Here is a 15,962-nt window from a genome sequence, read left to right on the forward strand (position 1 = left end):
TCAGAGCAGAATGGGATCAACCCAACTTAACGTTCAAATCAGCCCATAACAAATGAATAAGCAAAGCCCCATTGTCTTCTGTACCCACCAGTTAAGTCTCCCAGTTCCCAGGCCACAGTTTTCTATTGCCCATGCAGCTTCTAAACCTCTAAATATCCTGTTCCTTGGTCCTGTTATCTGCATGGCTGTTCTCAATCATGGTCTCCACTTGGGTCCTTGACTCCAGGTATTTTAAAGTTAACTTTGTAGCAAGATGGGGAGGACTTCTCTTACAATAGTTATCCTTAATATCTATTTTCATATCCCATTCTACTTTTTTATGAATGACATCTGATATCATCATTCACATACCATATTGATGGATATTGGTGATGCCAGCATTGTCACATATTTGGAAACCAAATTTCTAAGATTTTCAGTAATATATCCACAGTCACACAAGTATTAAATGACAGAGTTTGGATTTAAATCAAGTCTCTCTGATATCAAAATGTGGTGTATATATACACAATGGAGCTCTACTCAGTCACAAAGAATGAAATCATGGCATTTGAAATCAGGTAGGTATGAAGGTTGAATCACGGAAAAGGGAAAGAAATAGAGAACATCATGCTAAGTGAAATGAGCCCGACTCCGAAAGTCAAGGGTCAAATGTTTTCTCTTATGTGTGGAAGCTAGAAAGAAAAAGGAATAATAAAAGAGGGTTTCTATGAAAATAAAAGGGAGAACAATAAAGTAGAAACAGGGAACAAGGATGGGTGAGGAGGGGAGGCATCGAGGAAGAAGTGAGCAAAAAAGTTGACCAAATTATGCCATGTGCATGCGCCACAGGTATTCCAAATTTGCATATAATTATAATGCTCTAATTGAAAGTAAATAAATAAATAGAAGGAAGACCAATAGAGTAGAAGATGTGGATCAGAGAGAGAAAGGACAGGGGAGAAGGGGATCAAAATGAAAAAAAACAGTTATATGTTTTATGAATATATGAAAATAAATTTCACTATTACATATAACTACAATGCATTAAAAATAAAAAGGCATATAATGCCATGATATTTACCCCAACCCATATACTTTCATGGGTGTTCATGAAATCGTACAGGTCCATATATGCATTTATATATAAGCTTTTAAAAAAAGGCAGCTATGCCTGATGGTTTTGCTAATGCCTTCTTCCTATTTTGTATAGTGATTTGAGTGTTCTAGCTCTTTATTTTTATTTTCTCTTTGCCATGGCCAGGGCTTCAAACTAGAATACAGATATGAAGGTGGAACAAAGAGATGGGTGTTAAGCTGAAGCTGAGCTGTGTAAGACATCACGCAATACCTGAAACGAACTATTTCCTCTGATGATGATCACTTCAATTCTCTTGGTTGATGGAGTATTCTTTTCCATGAGACTTCCAGGCCACTTATGGTAAACAAACAAACAACAAAAGTTGGTCCAAGCAAATGGGCTTCATAATGAATCAGTTTCTGTATTAACAGAAATTTCCCAACATCCTTTACTCAGGGATTTTTTCTGACATATGATTTTTTTTTATGGTACCAGGGATTGAGTCCAGAGATGCTTAACCACTAAGCTACATTCCCAGCACCCAGATCTTGTTTTTTTTTTTTTTTTTTTTTTAGGCAGTGACTTGCTAAGTTGCTTAGGCATCCCCCTAAATTACTAAAGCTGGCTTTAAAATTGTGATTCTCTTTCCTCAACCTCCTGATTCACTGGTATTAAAACCATGTGGTTTTAGGTAAGGATGTTCAATGCCTTTATTAAATGACAGTGATGAGTCATTAGAAGCTAACTCAAGGAGGAAGTTAAGCTGATAAAGTCTGAGCAGATTGACATTAACGATGGAATTTGATTCAGGATTTAAGTTGGACTGTCTGAAGCAGGAGCAGGATAGTATGTCCCTTGAAGTGAGTTTCCTCCTGGCACCAGTACTCTCTCTTCTTTCAGCTTGGCTAGATTGGAGGATATCAATAACTGAGTGTTTGGGACTTAGAATTTCAGCCTAGTACCTAGAATCCTAATTATCTCTTTTCTGAATTTGAAAATCAGGAGCAGCCAGAAAGCTTGACTTTTATATTCCTAACTCAGATTATTCTTGATTTCACTACAAAATTATGAGGGTGCATATTTTTTAAATGCTATATGGACTTCATTTTTATGACTACATGTCTAGTCTGTGTATATATGGATTTGGCTTTGACTTCTGACTCTGCCATGTCTTTCAAATATAATATTGGATACGTTTCTTCATTTAACTTCAATTTGCTCAGCCCCACGGTGAGGGCCAGCCCCATGGTAAGGGCCATTCTTTCCTTTTCTAATATAAAGATAAAATGGAGAGTAGTGTGGAGACATAGCGTAATTCTAAATCTGCCTGCTTGAAGGGACTGTCATAGAATAGGAATGATCCCAGGCCCAGCATAAAGTTGATTTAGTAACCTAAAGTGTGGAAACTTCTGAGGTGTGAGGTTTCATATCCAGAATCAAACTCAGGGAATCACTCTCAGGTAGGGAGAATAGAAAGACAAAAAAGGATCGCAGCTCCAAAATACATCCTAAATCACAAGAAGCTTCTTTTACAAAGTACAAAAGCCACACCTTGTCCATTGATCATGAGCAGAATTCTGGTGCATTGAAAGTGCTTCCTAGTGTGGAAACCAAGGTCCATCCCAGATCCTCTGCTGACTTGAGAGGTCACCAGCATGCCATTTGAGTGCCTTGAGGGGTAGGTTTTAACACATAAAATGGGGGGAATGATTAGGAGGAATAATTAGGAAGATACTAATTATTTCCAATTTACAGAGGAGGAGACTGACGCTTTTTGTTCCTTGTCCTACACTCTCATGTGTCCATTGTCACCTGCTGGTAAACAGCAGCACTGTACAATGCCACGATTGTCCCACCCCCATAGAAATGCATGAAGCCTCGTATCTTTACCATCCTAATGTCAAAGAGCATTATTACCATTGCTACTTATTAATATTATATCTATAAAAAACTGGGGAAAAGATAATCAAAGATGCATGTGGTTAAAGATCTTTAATGATGGGCCAGTCAGCCTGCCTAGACGGAGGCCTTTTTTAGACAACCCACTCAGGTGGACCTGACATGTCTCTAGTTGGGCTGACTTCCTGAGGGGCAGCACAGACTTTTGATTAAGAACAGAGGGTTGAAGGGGACGCTCTAAAAGCTATGGAATTTCTAGATGGCTGGAATGGGATCGCACATTCTGGGTTACATTGTGGAAATCACTGAACTGCTCAGCTCAAAGCAAACTCTGTGGAGTAAGTGCTTGATGAAATGACACCAAATACGCTGAGCGCAAAGAGCGCTCTTCTGATTACTGCTGCTGCCCTGTGAATTGGGGTCCATTCTCCTCATTTTAGCAATAGGGAAGAGATTCCCAGAGTGGATGAATCTCTTCTTTCACACAGCTCACAACGTATTAATCACACTAATAATGAGCATTGGCTAAGCTTTTGGTACATGTGGCGACTCTTCTAATTGGTACATTAATTCATGTGATTATTTAAATGACCCTCTGATGCAAGTGTTGGTAGTTTTGTCATTCCACAAATGAAGAAACCGAGGGGCAGAGAGGGAAGTGTCCAATTGGAAGGGGCAGAGCTTGGCCTGATTCCTGGGGCTGTCTTCCTTCCCTCATGTAATGGTTTACTGTGGAGTTCTGGGCTGTTCTGTGAGGGGGTAGTAAGAGGAGTGATGGGAGAATAATTTGGACAAGGTCAGTAACTCCCATACCATCTAGAAATTGAGAGTTTAAAAGGCAAGGTCTGCAACTTTCCTTGATTTCTGCAGAAATAGAGATGATCCCTCCTGCGACAGTGCTAAGTGATGACTCTGAGGGTAAATGTGCTTTTTGGCACAGATTGTCCAGTCCTAATAGTCTTGATTATAATTATAAAATAATGGGTTTCTGAAAGGCTGCAAGCCATTCTGGGAATGACAATAAGGGTTTAGAAACAACATGGTGTTTTTGGAAGAAGCGTTTTGTAGAAAATTAAACCCAGGTTTAGGGGAAAGTATCGTGCTGTTTGCTCCTAAGAAATGATCTCACCATGTAACTAAATCAAAACCTGTCCGTTGCCAATCTGAGGTCTTGTCTCACACACAACACCCCACTCCCATGAGCACAGCAAGACAGGAATGACCTAAAGTAACCAAGCCCCACTCCTACCCATGGACTCCCCAGCCCTTGTCCCTCTCTCTCCAAGGCCAGAGTGTGGCATTCTATTGCATAACCCTCTTTTTTCCTGCAACTCTGTCTTCTTTGAAAGACTCTTCCTTGGACTTCTTCCCACCTCCGCAGAAAAGAATGAGTACTTTCTGTGTCGGGGATTTCCTGGGAGGTGCCATAGAGCAATCATTAAAATTAAATAAATAAATAAAAACAAAACTTTAAGAAGCTGTCTCTGACTTCATTTGCATCAAAGGTAATGAAGTTCCTCTTTAAAGGTTAGAGAAGTCTTTTCTGTTGCAAGGTCCTGAAGTTTGATGGAGCTACTTAATCTAAGTTGTTTCCTCGTGTCTCTCAGCCACTCATTCTGTTTTGTATCTTCTCTCTGTTTGTATTCTGTTTTCACCAAGGACTTCAGGCAGAGTACTACCCAGATCCTTCCAATAGAACTGTTAAAAATGGAAATAGGGCAAGATGATAGAGTTTACCAGGCTAAAAATTCTGACGTCTTATTAATTGATTTTTATTGGCACAAGATAATTATACACAGCAGTTGGATCCTCTGCGACATGTGCATTCATGCACGAAACATAATTTGCTCTCTCTCATTCCCCAGTTCCTCCCCTTTCCCTCCCCTCTTCCTTTCCCGGTCCCCTTCCTCTTTTTTACTAGTCTGGCTTCTATTTTCATGAGATCCTCCTGCCTCTTTTTCCTTTTATCCTCTCCGACTTCAACATATGAGAGAAACATATACCTCTTCATTTTCTGAAAACTCTTATAATTTTTCATTTCAATGTTTTTCTTAGTGTATTATTGTTATACATAATATTGGGTTTCATTTTGACATAATCATACATTCATGGACTAGAATTTGCTCCACTTCAGTCCCCAGTACTTTCCTTTTCCCTCTTCCCATCGTTGTTTCCCTTCTTGTATTTTTTGGTCTTCCTTCTAATCTAATTATAGATTTTAAAAATTAGTGCTTTTATATATGTATGTGTGTGTGTGTGTGTGTGTGTGTGTGTGTGTGTGTAAAGGTATTTTATTTCTTATGTGAAAGGTAGACCAAAATAAGGAAAAATGGGAGAATCCCATGAAAACAGAAGGGAGAACAGTGGAGTAGAAGAAAATTGTTACTTTTACACAAACGCTTAGCTTAAGAATCACTCAAACATTCTGATTCTATATATCTATCAATCATCTACCTACCTATCAATCTATCTTTATGGCCTTTATAGCAAGAAATTATGATTCAAAATTAGAGTTTGGGATTAAGGAATCTGTATTTTAAAAATATTCCCCAAGTAATTTTCAAGCAAAGATAGATCTGGGAATGACTGTTTTAATAGAAAATGAAGCATAGCACCACATGTTTAATTTGGCTGTAGGTTTTGTCCTTGGAACTTATTGCTTTGATTCATGGTGGCCAAGGCAAGGTCAACAGTGTGGAATATGTCATCATTTTTGTTAAAGGAAAGCAACATCTCATATCAGATAATTTCATTTTCTTTTATAGTGTTATAGTTGATTCTGCTCAATCCCACCAGATCAGACTCATTGGGAAGAGTCCGGTCTGTTTGATCTGAGTTTACTACATCCACCCAGATGTTATAAGCTGCCAGTTGTTTAGTTTTCCAAGCTTCTACCTAGTATATTGCCAATTTCCCATCAGACCCTGAGTAGCAGAGACCCAGCATAAACCTGTATCAGAAGAGCATCAAAGCCTTCCCTGAATTCTCTGAGGCATCTGCTATCAATTTTATTTTTCTGATATTTCAATCCAAAGTAAATAACTCAGCCCCAACTTGCAAACTGAGTATTCAGCTTGCCATTGACCATGAAGATTCAGAAAATGGCTTTGTCTGGGAGGTGCTAGAATCTCCTGACTAAAGGCTTTCAGGGCCATCCCTAGGCTTCCAGTGAACCCCATTTTATTATTGCTGGGAGAAGTGAGGCAATGAACAGAAAAAATTCAGTAGTTTTGGCCTCTAAATGTGAACCCTCAAGTGTTCTGGAGGAGCCTGTGGCTCCCCAGTGGGAAACACCTGCTGGAGAGATGTCCCACTTGCAAAGAGCACTTTTGAAATTGGCTGCAGGGCTGAGTTGCTGGCTCTGGCTGTGTTAAGCTCACTGCTGGGTCCTGCTGAGGATTTTCTGCACATCCTCTTTAACTGGCTTGTTGCAGTCTCAGTTTCTCATCCAGGTCTGAGAGCCCAGCAGCATCAAGTGCAGGAAACATCTCTGCCAGTTACTGCTCACATCAGGGGAGTCAGCAGAGGTCTTGGTAGCTGTGTTTCTGTGTGCAGGTTTGTCACTGGGAGCCCCTTTCTGGGATTATCTCAGCTGTACAATGGGACTCTGAGGTGAGATTGCCATTTTCCTGAGCGTGTCATGTTGGTAGATGAGATGATTTTGTGTGGTTGAGGGATGGGTATATTCTCTTTAATTGCTGTATGTTTGTTTTCATAGTTATTCCTATTTATGGTAAGTTTCGTAAATTGTTAATAATTAGTGGTCTCTTTAAAATATATTCAAATTTACAATGTGGACCTTTTAAGTGAAAAAAAAATCTCAGACAATCAAATGAATTATCAGAGATAGGCATATGTGGAAAAAATATTGAGGGTGCCCTGAGAAAGATTGCCAAACAGAAAGCAATGAACTGAATGGCCGCTGAGAATTGGCTCACCTCCTTGACATTCTAATATATTCACCTCTTCAGGACTGCTTCCTTAGCTATAAGATGCCAAGGTTGGAGCAACTGTTCTTCCCAGAACTTCTGCTCTATGACTAGGGGTGTAGCCCCATCAGGCAGGTGCTCCAGAGCCTGAACTCATGGTCCTGGTACGTTAAACCTCAAGATACCATGTGACAATAGGAGAACCCTTAATGGAGTAGTAGTTTACTAGTGTATTAACAATTTCCCCCAGTTTCCAAAAGGGATCTATCTAACAATTCAGTGGAGTAGTTGGGGAATTGGCTGGGGCAAGACCACAGAAGCAGGGGTGGAATCTACTGGAGAGTAAATTGCCTCCACCACTGAAGGTGTTTAACAAGGCAAGTCCCTGGATCTCCTTGTCCCATGGTCTATTTCTTTGTCTATGGGTTGAGAGCATTTATGAGCCAGTTCTCTGACAGCCTTGAGAGTCCAATGGGATGCAGGATTCAAGAAATTTAGGGGGTGCTACATAAATGAAACATGTTTTTAACTGACTGGATTGAAACACACACCCTCCCACCCCAGGAAAGGAGCCCTCTATTGCCCAAGTGTGTAATCACAAGGATTCTTTCCATCCTGCATATGTATTTAAAAAGCTTTTAAATGAGTCTACATGTCATTTTTAAAGGATTCTCCTATAGTTTAGCAATTTATATACTTGGCCACTTTGAATGATCTTAAAGAGAAAAATGCAGCTTGTCTAAATCCAAGCACTTTTTGGACTAATGCTCGCAATTATCCTTCTTCTTCCCCACGCTTGACATTTAAAGCGATAACTTGCAGGTTCCTCCACTGCTAGCTATGCAGGCGCCATCCAACCCCTCGTGCCTCTCACCATCTGTGAATTCTTGTCAGTTGAGAGTAAACTCTGCATAAATTTCACAATTGGAGATTGGTAATAGCGGAGACCTCTGGCTCCTCCTTCCTTCCTGCTTTCTTTCTTTAAATGCCATCCATGATTGTCCCTTATATCACTAAGGGGCTGCTATCATCCCTCATCCATATGCCACTGTAAACAGCCACCGAGGGTGCACTGGAGGGCCAGCCTGCCAGAAGTCATAGGCCCATCCCTTCCCTAACAGCAGGGTCAAGCCGCTCCCTTCCTGAGCTGTGGCACCTGCCTCTAAATCACTCTTCCTTCTCCGCCGACTGAACTCTCTGTCTCAGCTCTTTACTCTGCTCTGGCTCCCACGCAGTTCTGAAGAAAGCTCTTCCAAATCACTGAAGCTCCATTCTGTCACTATCCTAACTTGTCTGCGTGTTGCCACCGCCTTTTTTTTCTCTGCCCTTTCTTCATTGGGCACAGAGTTGGTTCTTCACTCGTAACTTTTGTGTCTCTCTCTGCTTTGAACTGTCAGCATTCCTACTTCCTTACTTTTGGGTGTTCAATCTCTCTAAGCTTTGCCTTCCCTTCTTATCGGTGAACCCCATTAACGGCTTCTGCAACTGACAACGAATGTGACTTCCTCCCTTCTAAAGTACTGGGGCAAACATTAGCTCTCAGAACCAGACAGATCTGCGGTCTGATCCTAGGTATCGCAGTCTGTGTCTCGTTTGGCTCAGCTGTAAAATGGGGATAATAACATCTTCCTCTTAGATTTGTTGGCAGTTCAGTTCAATAAAATTCTCACTTTCTTTTTTTTTTCTCCCAGAAAGTTGTCTTCATTTGGTTCATCCTGCCTCCTACCATTTAGGGAAAAGCCACTCTGTTGCTAGCACACTGTAAGGTGCATGAAGTGACAGAGACAAATGACAAAACATGCCCTTGAAGTTGTTGTGAAGTTCAGATTTATCCTGGCAGGGAGAAGCGACAGAGCACGTGTGCACTCACACACGCACATATTTCACCCAGGTGTGTGGTGGGGAGCAAACAGAGAAGGTTTTGCAGAGAAGACAGTGTTGAGCTAGGAATTTTTAAAAGGGCAGCTCTGCAGCTGGACCATGGTAGAGGATGAGGAAAGGGTAGCATAGCCTTAGGCCTGAGAATAGCAAGAACGAATATGAGAAATCTGGGAAAGAGCAAGTCTAAGAGCCTTTCCATAACAGTGGAGGAAAGGGACAGTATAGTTAATTGGGTAGATGCCAATAGTTAACTGGCATTAACTGATGCCAGGAAAGGCATTTATCACAACTTCATCTGAATTTGCTTATCTATCTATTAAGGGTACTGTATTATGTGAATATTTACACAAACAAAGTGATCAACATAGTTCAAAGCACTAAGAAATAACTCGAAAACACTATTTTTTTAATGGTTCCAGAGACTGAACCAAGGGGCACTAAACCACCAAACCGTACTCACAGACCTTTTCTATTTCATTTTAAGACAGGGCCTCATTAAATTGCTCAGGCTAGCCTTGAATTTATGATCCTCCTGCCTTAGCCTCCCAAGTCACTGGGATTGCAAGCATGTGCCTTCACACTCAACAAAACTAATAATTTTTTTTTTTGATGTCATGAAGTAGAGAAGATGCAACCTGAATATAAGCCCAGGTAATTTCTTATTACTCAGTTTGCTACTTTTTGAGGCCTGGAATTGAAGAGGCCCAAATTCTTATCCTGTTGTTGATGCCAACTTGCTGTGTGTCCCCAGGGATAATTTCCCCAGTAAGTTATAACTCAGCTTTGAAATCCTATCACTTGATATTTGTTTTGCTTTAAACACTTTCCGGGAATTGGGGTAACTCCACCCTTTCAAGTAATAGACACACATCCTAGAATGTTACAACATCAGGAGTGAAGCACAGTTTTTTAAAGCAAGTGCCTTATTGGCTTTAAAATCATTGTTAGTTGCAGAAAAGGGTTATGAAATTCTCCTTCCCTATTTTTAGGCCAAAATGTCAAAGATCTTGTGACATGGCAGTTTGCTCCCCAGAGTAAACAGTCCAGTTGAGCAGAACACCTGGACCTCTGCCTCCACTGAATCAGCAGAGATTACTCCTTGAACACACAGTGCTACTCCAGACGGGCTGAAGGTTCAAAAAGAAGAGACCACTGCCTCCCACTCTCCTAGAAATGCCACATGATTTGCGGAGATAATGAGAAACACCAGAAAAACAAGCCAGGTGCAGTGGGGCGCGCCTGTAATCCCAGTGGCGTGGAGGCCAAGGCAGAAGGATTGCAGCTTTCAAAGCCAGCCTCAGCAACTCGGCAAGGCCCTTAGCAACTTAGTGAGAATCTACCTTAAATTTTTTAAAAAAGGGCTGGGGATATGGCTCAGTGGCTAAGCACCCCTGGGTTCAATCTCTGGTACCAAAACAAACAAAAAACCCCAAACAAACAAACAAACAAATAAAAACACTAGAAAATCAAATGTTGCAGGTTTTTGTGTATGAAGGGGACATTGGTACCACAGTCTCCGGCCGCCCCCTGCCTCTCTCAGTAGCTTCCTATGCTGCTTCCTGTGCTGCCTCCTGTCACAGGGGCTGCGAGAGGTATGGCCTGGACGTCAGGCAGATCTGCCTGTTCCTACATGGCAATGCTGGCTCTGTATAAAAGGGACTCCAGGGTAGCAGTGATGGTGAAGGCAGAAGCAGGGAGAGCAGAGATATTAATACTGTTACTGCTGACATTAATAATGGAAAAACAGGGAGACGGAGGGAAGGGGAAACAAGTAGGTGTCTGGAGCTGTTCTGCTCAAACCTACTTTGCGTTTTGAGCTTCTTGTTAAGTGTTTAGCACTGTGGTCTGAATGAAAGAGTAGAACCTATATGTGCCTGATGGCAAAGGCAGAGCTCTTCAATCCCCCAAATCCAAAGGCCGAATGTCCTTTCTGATAAGTGGATGCTGATCCATGATGGGGGGTGGGGGCAGTTCATAGGAAAAATGGAGGAACTTTGATTGGGCAAAAGGGAGGGAGAGGTGGGGAGGGGCCATAGGGGTAGGAAAGATGGTGGAATGAGATGAACATCATTACCTTAGGTACATGTAAGACTGCACATATGGTGCGATTCTACATGGTGTACAACCAGAGAAATGAGAAGTTGTGCTGCAATTGTGTACAATGAATCAAAATGCATTCTGCTGTCATATATACCTAAATAAGTAAATACATTTTTTAAAAAAGGCAGGGCTTTTAAATCCTAGCCTGAAATATCAGATCTTACTAATTAAAACAACAATAACAACAACAACAACAACAAACAACTTTTGCCCTGGGGTAGGGATACTACAACCCTGTTGGGAGAAGTTCCCTGCAGAGTTACTACCTTTTCTTTGTCTTTCTTTTTCTTTTTTCTTTTCTTTTTCTTTTTGTTACCAGGGATTGAACCCAGGGGCTCTTAATCACTGAGCTACATCCCAAGCCCTTTTCATTTTATTTATTTATTTTTTTAATTTTGAGACAGGGTCTCACTAAGTTGCTGCGGCTGGCTTTGAACTTGTGATCCTTCTGCCTCAGCCTTCCAAGTAACTGGGATCACAGGTGTGCTCTAGCGTGCCTGATCATAGTTACTCCCTTTTCTAGACTGGCTGTTTTGCCCTCAGTAAGGAACACTTGAGACTCCCTCACCTGGAGGTAGAAAATGCTACACGAGTACCCAGGTGGGTTCCTTCCTCTGGAAGCTCCATGAGGAATGTGGTCACCTGGGTTCACCAGTGTGTCCCCAGTACACTGGGCAGCTGTAATATGTTTCCACTAAACAGGCTGCCCTATAGCACACACTCAGCACAGTGCTTGGCACTGGGGGCCTGTACCATCCCAACATGTGATCAGTGTCAATAATTGCCACTGAGCAAATGTTGAACAAGGCATGGGGAAGCCCCAGAATGTCATTCTGATATGCACAGACACTAAAAAGGTAACTGTGAGTCTCTTTCTGGTAACCTTCTTGACCCTCTAGCCCGGATGGCAGAATAGGCATAATGCAGAACACTGTGGTTACTAATTTTAAAAACTTGACTGAATTTTCTGCCTGGCCCTGGAGGAAACACAGCAAGAACCTAAATATAGCATGACCTCCATGCTTAGGAGGGTCAAGTTCATGTCAAGCAAATGGAAAAGCACTGTGAGGGGTACATCTATAGAAGCGTGTGCAAAGTATTTTGGGCCATCAGGCAGGCAACTGTCAGTCATAGCTATATCTGTGGAAAGTTTCCTGCATGACCAGCACTTTATAAAGTGTTTAATTGGAGGTAGCTCATTTACTCCATCATACAGATGGGAAACCAAGGCAAGGCATGGAGTGGCTAAGAATTTAGCTCTGGATTGTTATAGATCCAGAGGTTGCAGAAGCATGATTTGAACTACTCTGGAGCTATACTTACACTCCTAGCATGTCTCTATTTACTTTTAGGAAATAGAATATAATATCTCATAATTTGATAAACATTTATTGGCTGATTACCATCGCTCTGTCCCAGCTAAAGATGAAAACAAGAAATAGCTCTGAAGTTGATGACTGAGGTAGAGAGACGGACATGCCAACATGTGGTTACATTATGCTGCGATATGAAAAAGATAATGTTGAGTGATTTAGGATTTAGTGAGAGACAGCTAGGCGTAGTGGTGCATACCTATAATTCCAGTGACTTGGGAGGCTGTGGGAGGAGGATTTCATGTTCCAGACCAGCCTGGGCAACTTAGTGAGAACCTGTTTCAAAATTAAAAATAAAAAGGTCTGGAGATACAGTAAGTGCTCCAAGGTTCAATACCTAATATCACATTAAAAAAAAAGAAGAAGAAGAAGAAAGAAAAAAGAATTTGGTGACAGATCTAACTCTCATATTCATCACTTAGAAACTCTGTGACTGACCTAGGGCAAGTTACTTAAATCCTCTATTCCTAAGTTGCATCATCTGGTCTGGTAAAATGAATATTATACAGATACTTGCCTCAGAGAATTATATTTGGAACAAATAAATATATTAAATAGAAAATAATTGGCACACCATCATATAATTTGCAATATCTATTTATAGATATTGTCACATAAATTGCAATATCTACTTATTACAAGTATTTTTAATAATGAAAATATGGATAAGATAAAGAGGAGAAAATATAGGAAAGCAGATCCAGAAAGGCCTCCCGTGTCTCTTAAGGTGTTGGGAAATGGTGAAGCTCTTTGTGTTAGGGATGTAGTGTGGGCATTGAGTGTCCCCTAAATGCCCACATTGTAATGGCTTGCTTCCCAGGGTGCACTCTCAGGATATGGTGAACTTTTAGGTGGTGAGACCTAGTGTTAAGTAACTCTAATAAGTCACTGGGGTTGTATCCTTTCCTCTTGATTTCTATCTCTTGAGAAGAATGTTTTGCCTGGACACATCTTCCTACCACGATGCTCCACTCTCAACAAAGGTCCAGAACCATTAGGTCATTTGATTTTGTACTAAAACTTTCAGACCATGGGACCAAATAAACTTTTTTTTTTTTAAATTTATAAGGCAATCGCCTCAAGCATTTTTGTTAGAATGATGGAAAGCTCACTAACACAGATAGAAAGGGACAAAATAAAAAATAAGTTTTGTGTGTGTCACTTAAGAGATGGTAGAGTGGAGAGATCAAAGTGGGGGAAAGACTGAGCCAAAGACCCGTCGGAACACAGTGAATCTGCTACTGCTCTGACTGTCACAGAGACTCTTGGTCTTGTTACAGAAGGAATTCAAAGATCCAGAGTCGTGGAAACCCTAGCCTTGTTCAGCTCTGCCCATAAAGCATAGCATGGGAATTTCAGGGCCAGAAACACAATCTGTTCTTTCTGAGAGGAGGTAGCAACTGGGATGTCTCCTGTGGCCTGACCCAACAACTTGGGCTCAACTCATTTATCTCAATAGTTCAAGCCCTAGATATATATAGAACCGTGGTGACAACAGACAGAAGGTAATTTAATTTGAGCAAAGGCCCCAAGTGGGAGAGACTTGGGGAATGCCTCATATGCACGACTTGTTTTTTTTTTTTTTAATTATTTTTATATCCCCCAGCAAAGGCTTATCTTGTCACGTCTTTGGTTGCATTTGGCCAAACACCAGAGGGAAAAAAGACACAATCTAGGCCAGTAGTTATGAAAGAAACCATTTTTGGAAAAGAATAAAATAAAAAAAAAATAAAACAAAAAACTTGTCTCTTGGTCCCTTGGAGGCTGCAAAGAGGAGAGTGGGATTCTCAGTAATTTTCAAGTTCTTGTTCCTTCCTGTGAGCTGACAAGTCATCCTCTCCTGTATCCCCAGGACTTCTCCCAGAATATATTAGCCAGGGGCACCAGGACAGGCTCGCTTAGATCATGATAAAGGCTTGTGCACACTCCTCTGTGAGTTTCCCCCACCTCCACCCTTTTCTCCACATATTCTCTTTGTTTCTTCAGCATGGACTGTTGTGTTGTGTACATATGTTTTTTTTTTTTTTTTACCCCCTGGGGATCAATTACATGTCTCAAAACTCCTGAGATACAGAGGCAGGCCCACTTTCATCCAAATCTTGATCTTTCCTATTTTCTGTGCAGGTGGCCCTAAGGAAGTCCAAGGACCTTTCTTGTACTCAGCTTGGATTTATACATGCCACATCCCACTCAGTGACAGAATGCTTCCTGTTACACCCTCCTGGCTTTAAAATCCTGTTATCATACCATGCCCATGGGCTTCTTTCTGTTTGCTAAGCCTTTGCAGAGGTGAATTCTTGCCACTGGGATCGTTCCTTTAATCCATCTGCCACACCATCTCAGGAGGGTTCAATCTACAACTCATTTCTGATCTTGTCCCTTTCTAAAGTAAGGGGCTTCACTGTTTCCAAACACCAATTTCCATCTCCTTAAAATCTTTACGTCCTTCAAGTTTGAGCTAAAACTTTACTTCCCTGACCAGAGCGGCAAGCAATGTGTGTTGGGACACTGAACTCCAGTAGGATTTCTGGTCTCTAAGGTGCTCTTGGGTGTGTTCCAAGCACTTGCAGCATGCTAGGTGCTGTCCTGAATTATGGTCTACTGTGCTTGACCCTGAGAAATGGGCTAATGGTGATGGATGGACATTGTGGAAGGACAGGCACATATGGATTCAGCATAAACCAGAGATTTCATGGAAACCAGACCTGATCAGAGTTGGAATGAACCTCCCTGCAAGGTACTGATGTCCCAGACTATGCTTAGCCTTGATTATCACTGATCCCAAATGCTTGTGCAGGATCTGGCTCAAAAGACATATCCGGGGATAGGGCTGGGCCTGCAGTTGAGTACAAAATAATCTGAGTTTGAGCAGATACAGAATTGAGATTTAATTTGGAAGTCACCAAACCTCAGTCCCGGTCACCAAGATCTCAAGGAATGGGTTGCTTTGAAAAAGATGTGTGGATTCCTAATCCACAGGGACTGAATAAAACTTTTCTGAGAACAGGAAGTACTTAGTTTTTGCAGCTCCCAGGGGTTTGATAATTAAGTATATTTGAGAAGAACTTATAACACCCATCCACCTTATTCCACAGGAAGGAGACTGAGCTCTCCATACTGCATTGTCAGTCCTCTTCTGTTCTAAGAGGGGATCATGTATGTTATGTTCAAATGTTCCAGCATTTGCAGTGTTCATGTTAGTTATCATGGTAGAATAATCAGAAAAGGGGGTTTTGCTTCCTCTAATGCTTGCCCTCTCTGTTCAGGCTTGCACATGCATCTGGTACCAAACCCCCAGGCCCAGCTCCTAGCTATCTGTAGTTATAGAAGGCAGTAAGCACTGAAAAATCTCTGTGTCCCAGGCACTACACAAACCATTCAACCTGCATTGCTCCACCGAGTGCTCCTGAATTCCTCTGAGAAACTTTGCTATTATCCTCATTTTACAGATGAAATTGCAACAGAGAAGTTAATTAATTGAACTAAGTTCCTTGTAAGGGGTAAAGCCAAAATGTAAACCCTGATGTACTTGTTCCAGAATCTGTTCTCACAAATTCCAAATTTTAACACATGTAGCTGAATATTTGTTGTCTGAGATCATGTTTGGACATGTAGCTTCATAGGTCATACACAGCCATTTCCCAACATTATGTTTTTCTCTAAGACAACTTAAATCTTCTTCTAAATAAATCCTTTCTGCAGATGCAAGAAAGTGTTTGT

Source organism: Callospermophilus lateralis, chromosome 11 (assembly GCF_048772815.1).
Source record: "Callospermophilus lateralis isolate mCalLat2 chromosome 11, mCalLat2.hap1, whole genome shotgun sequence".
Lineage (NCBI taxonomy): Eukaryota > Metazoa > Chordata > Mammalia > Rodentia > Sciuridae > Callospermophilus > Callospermophilus lateralis.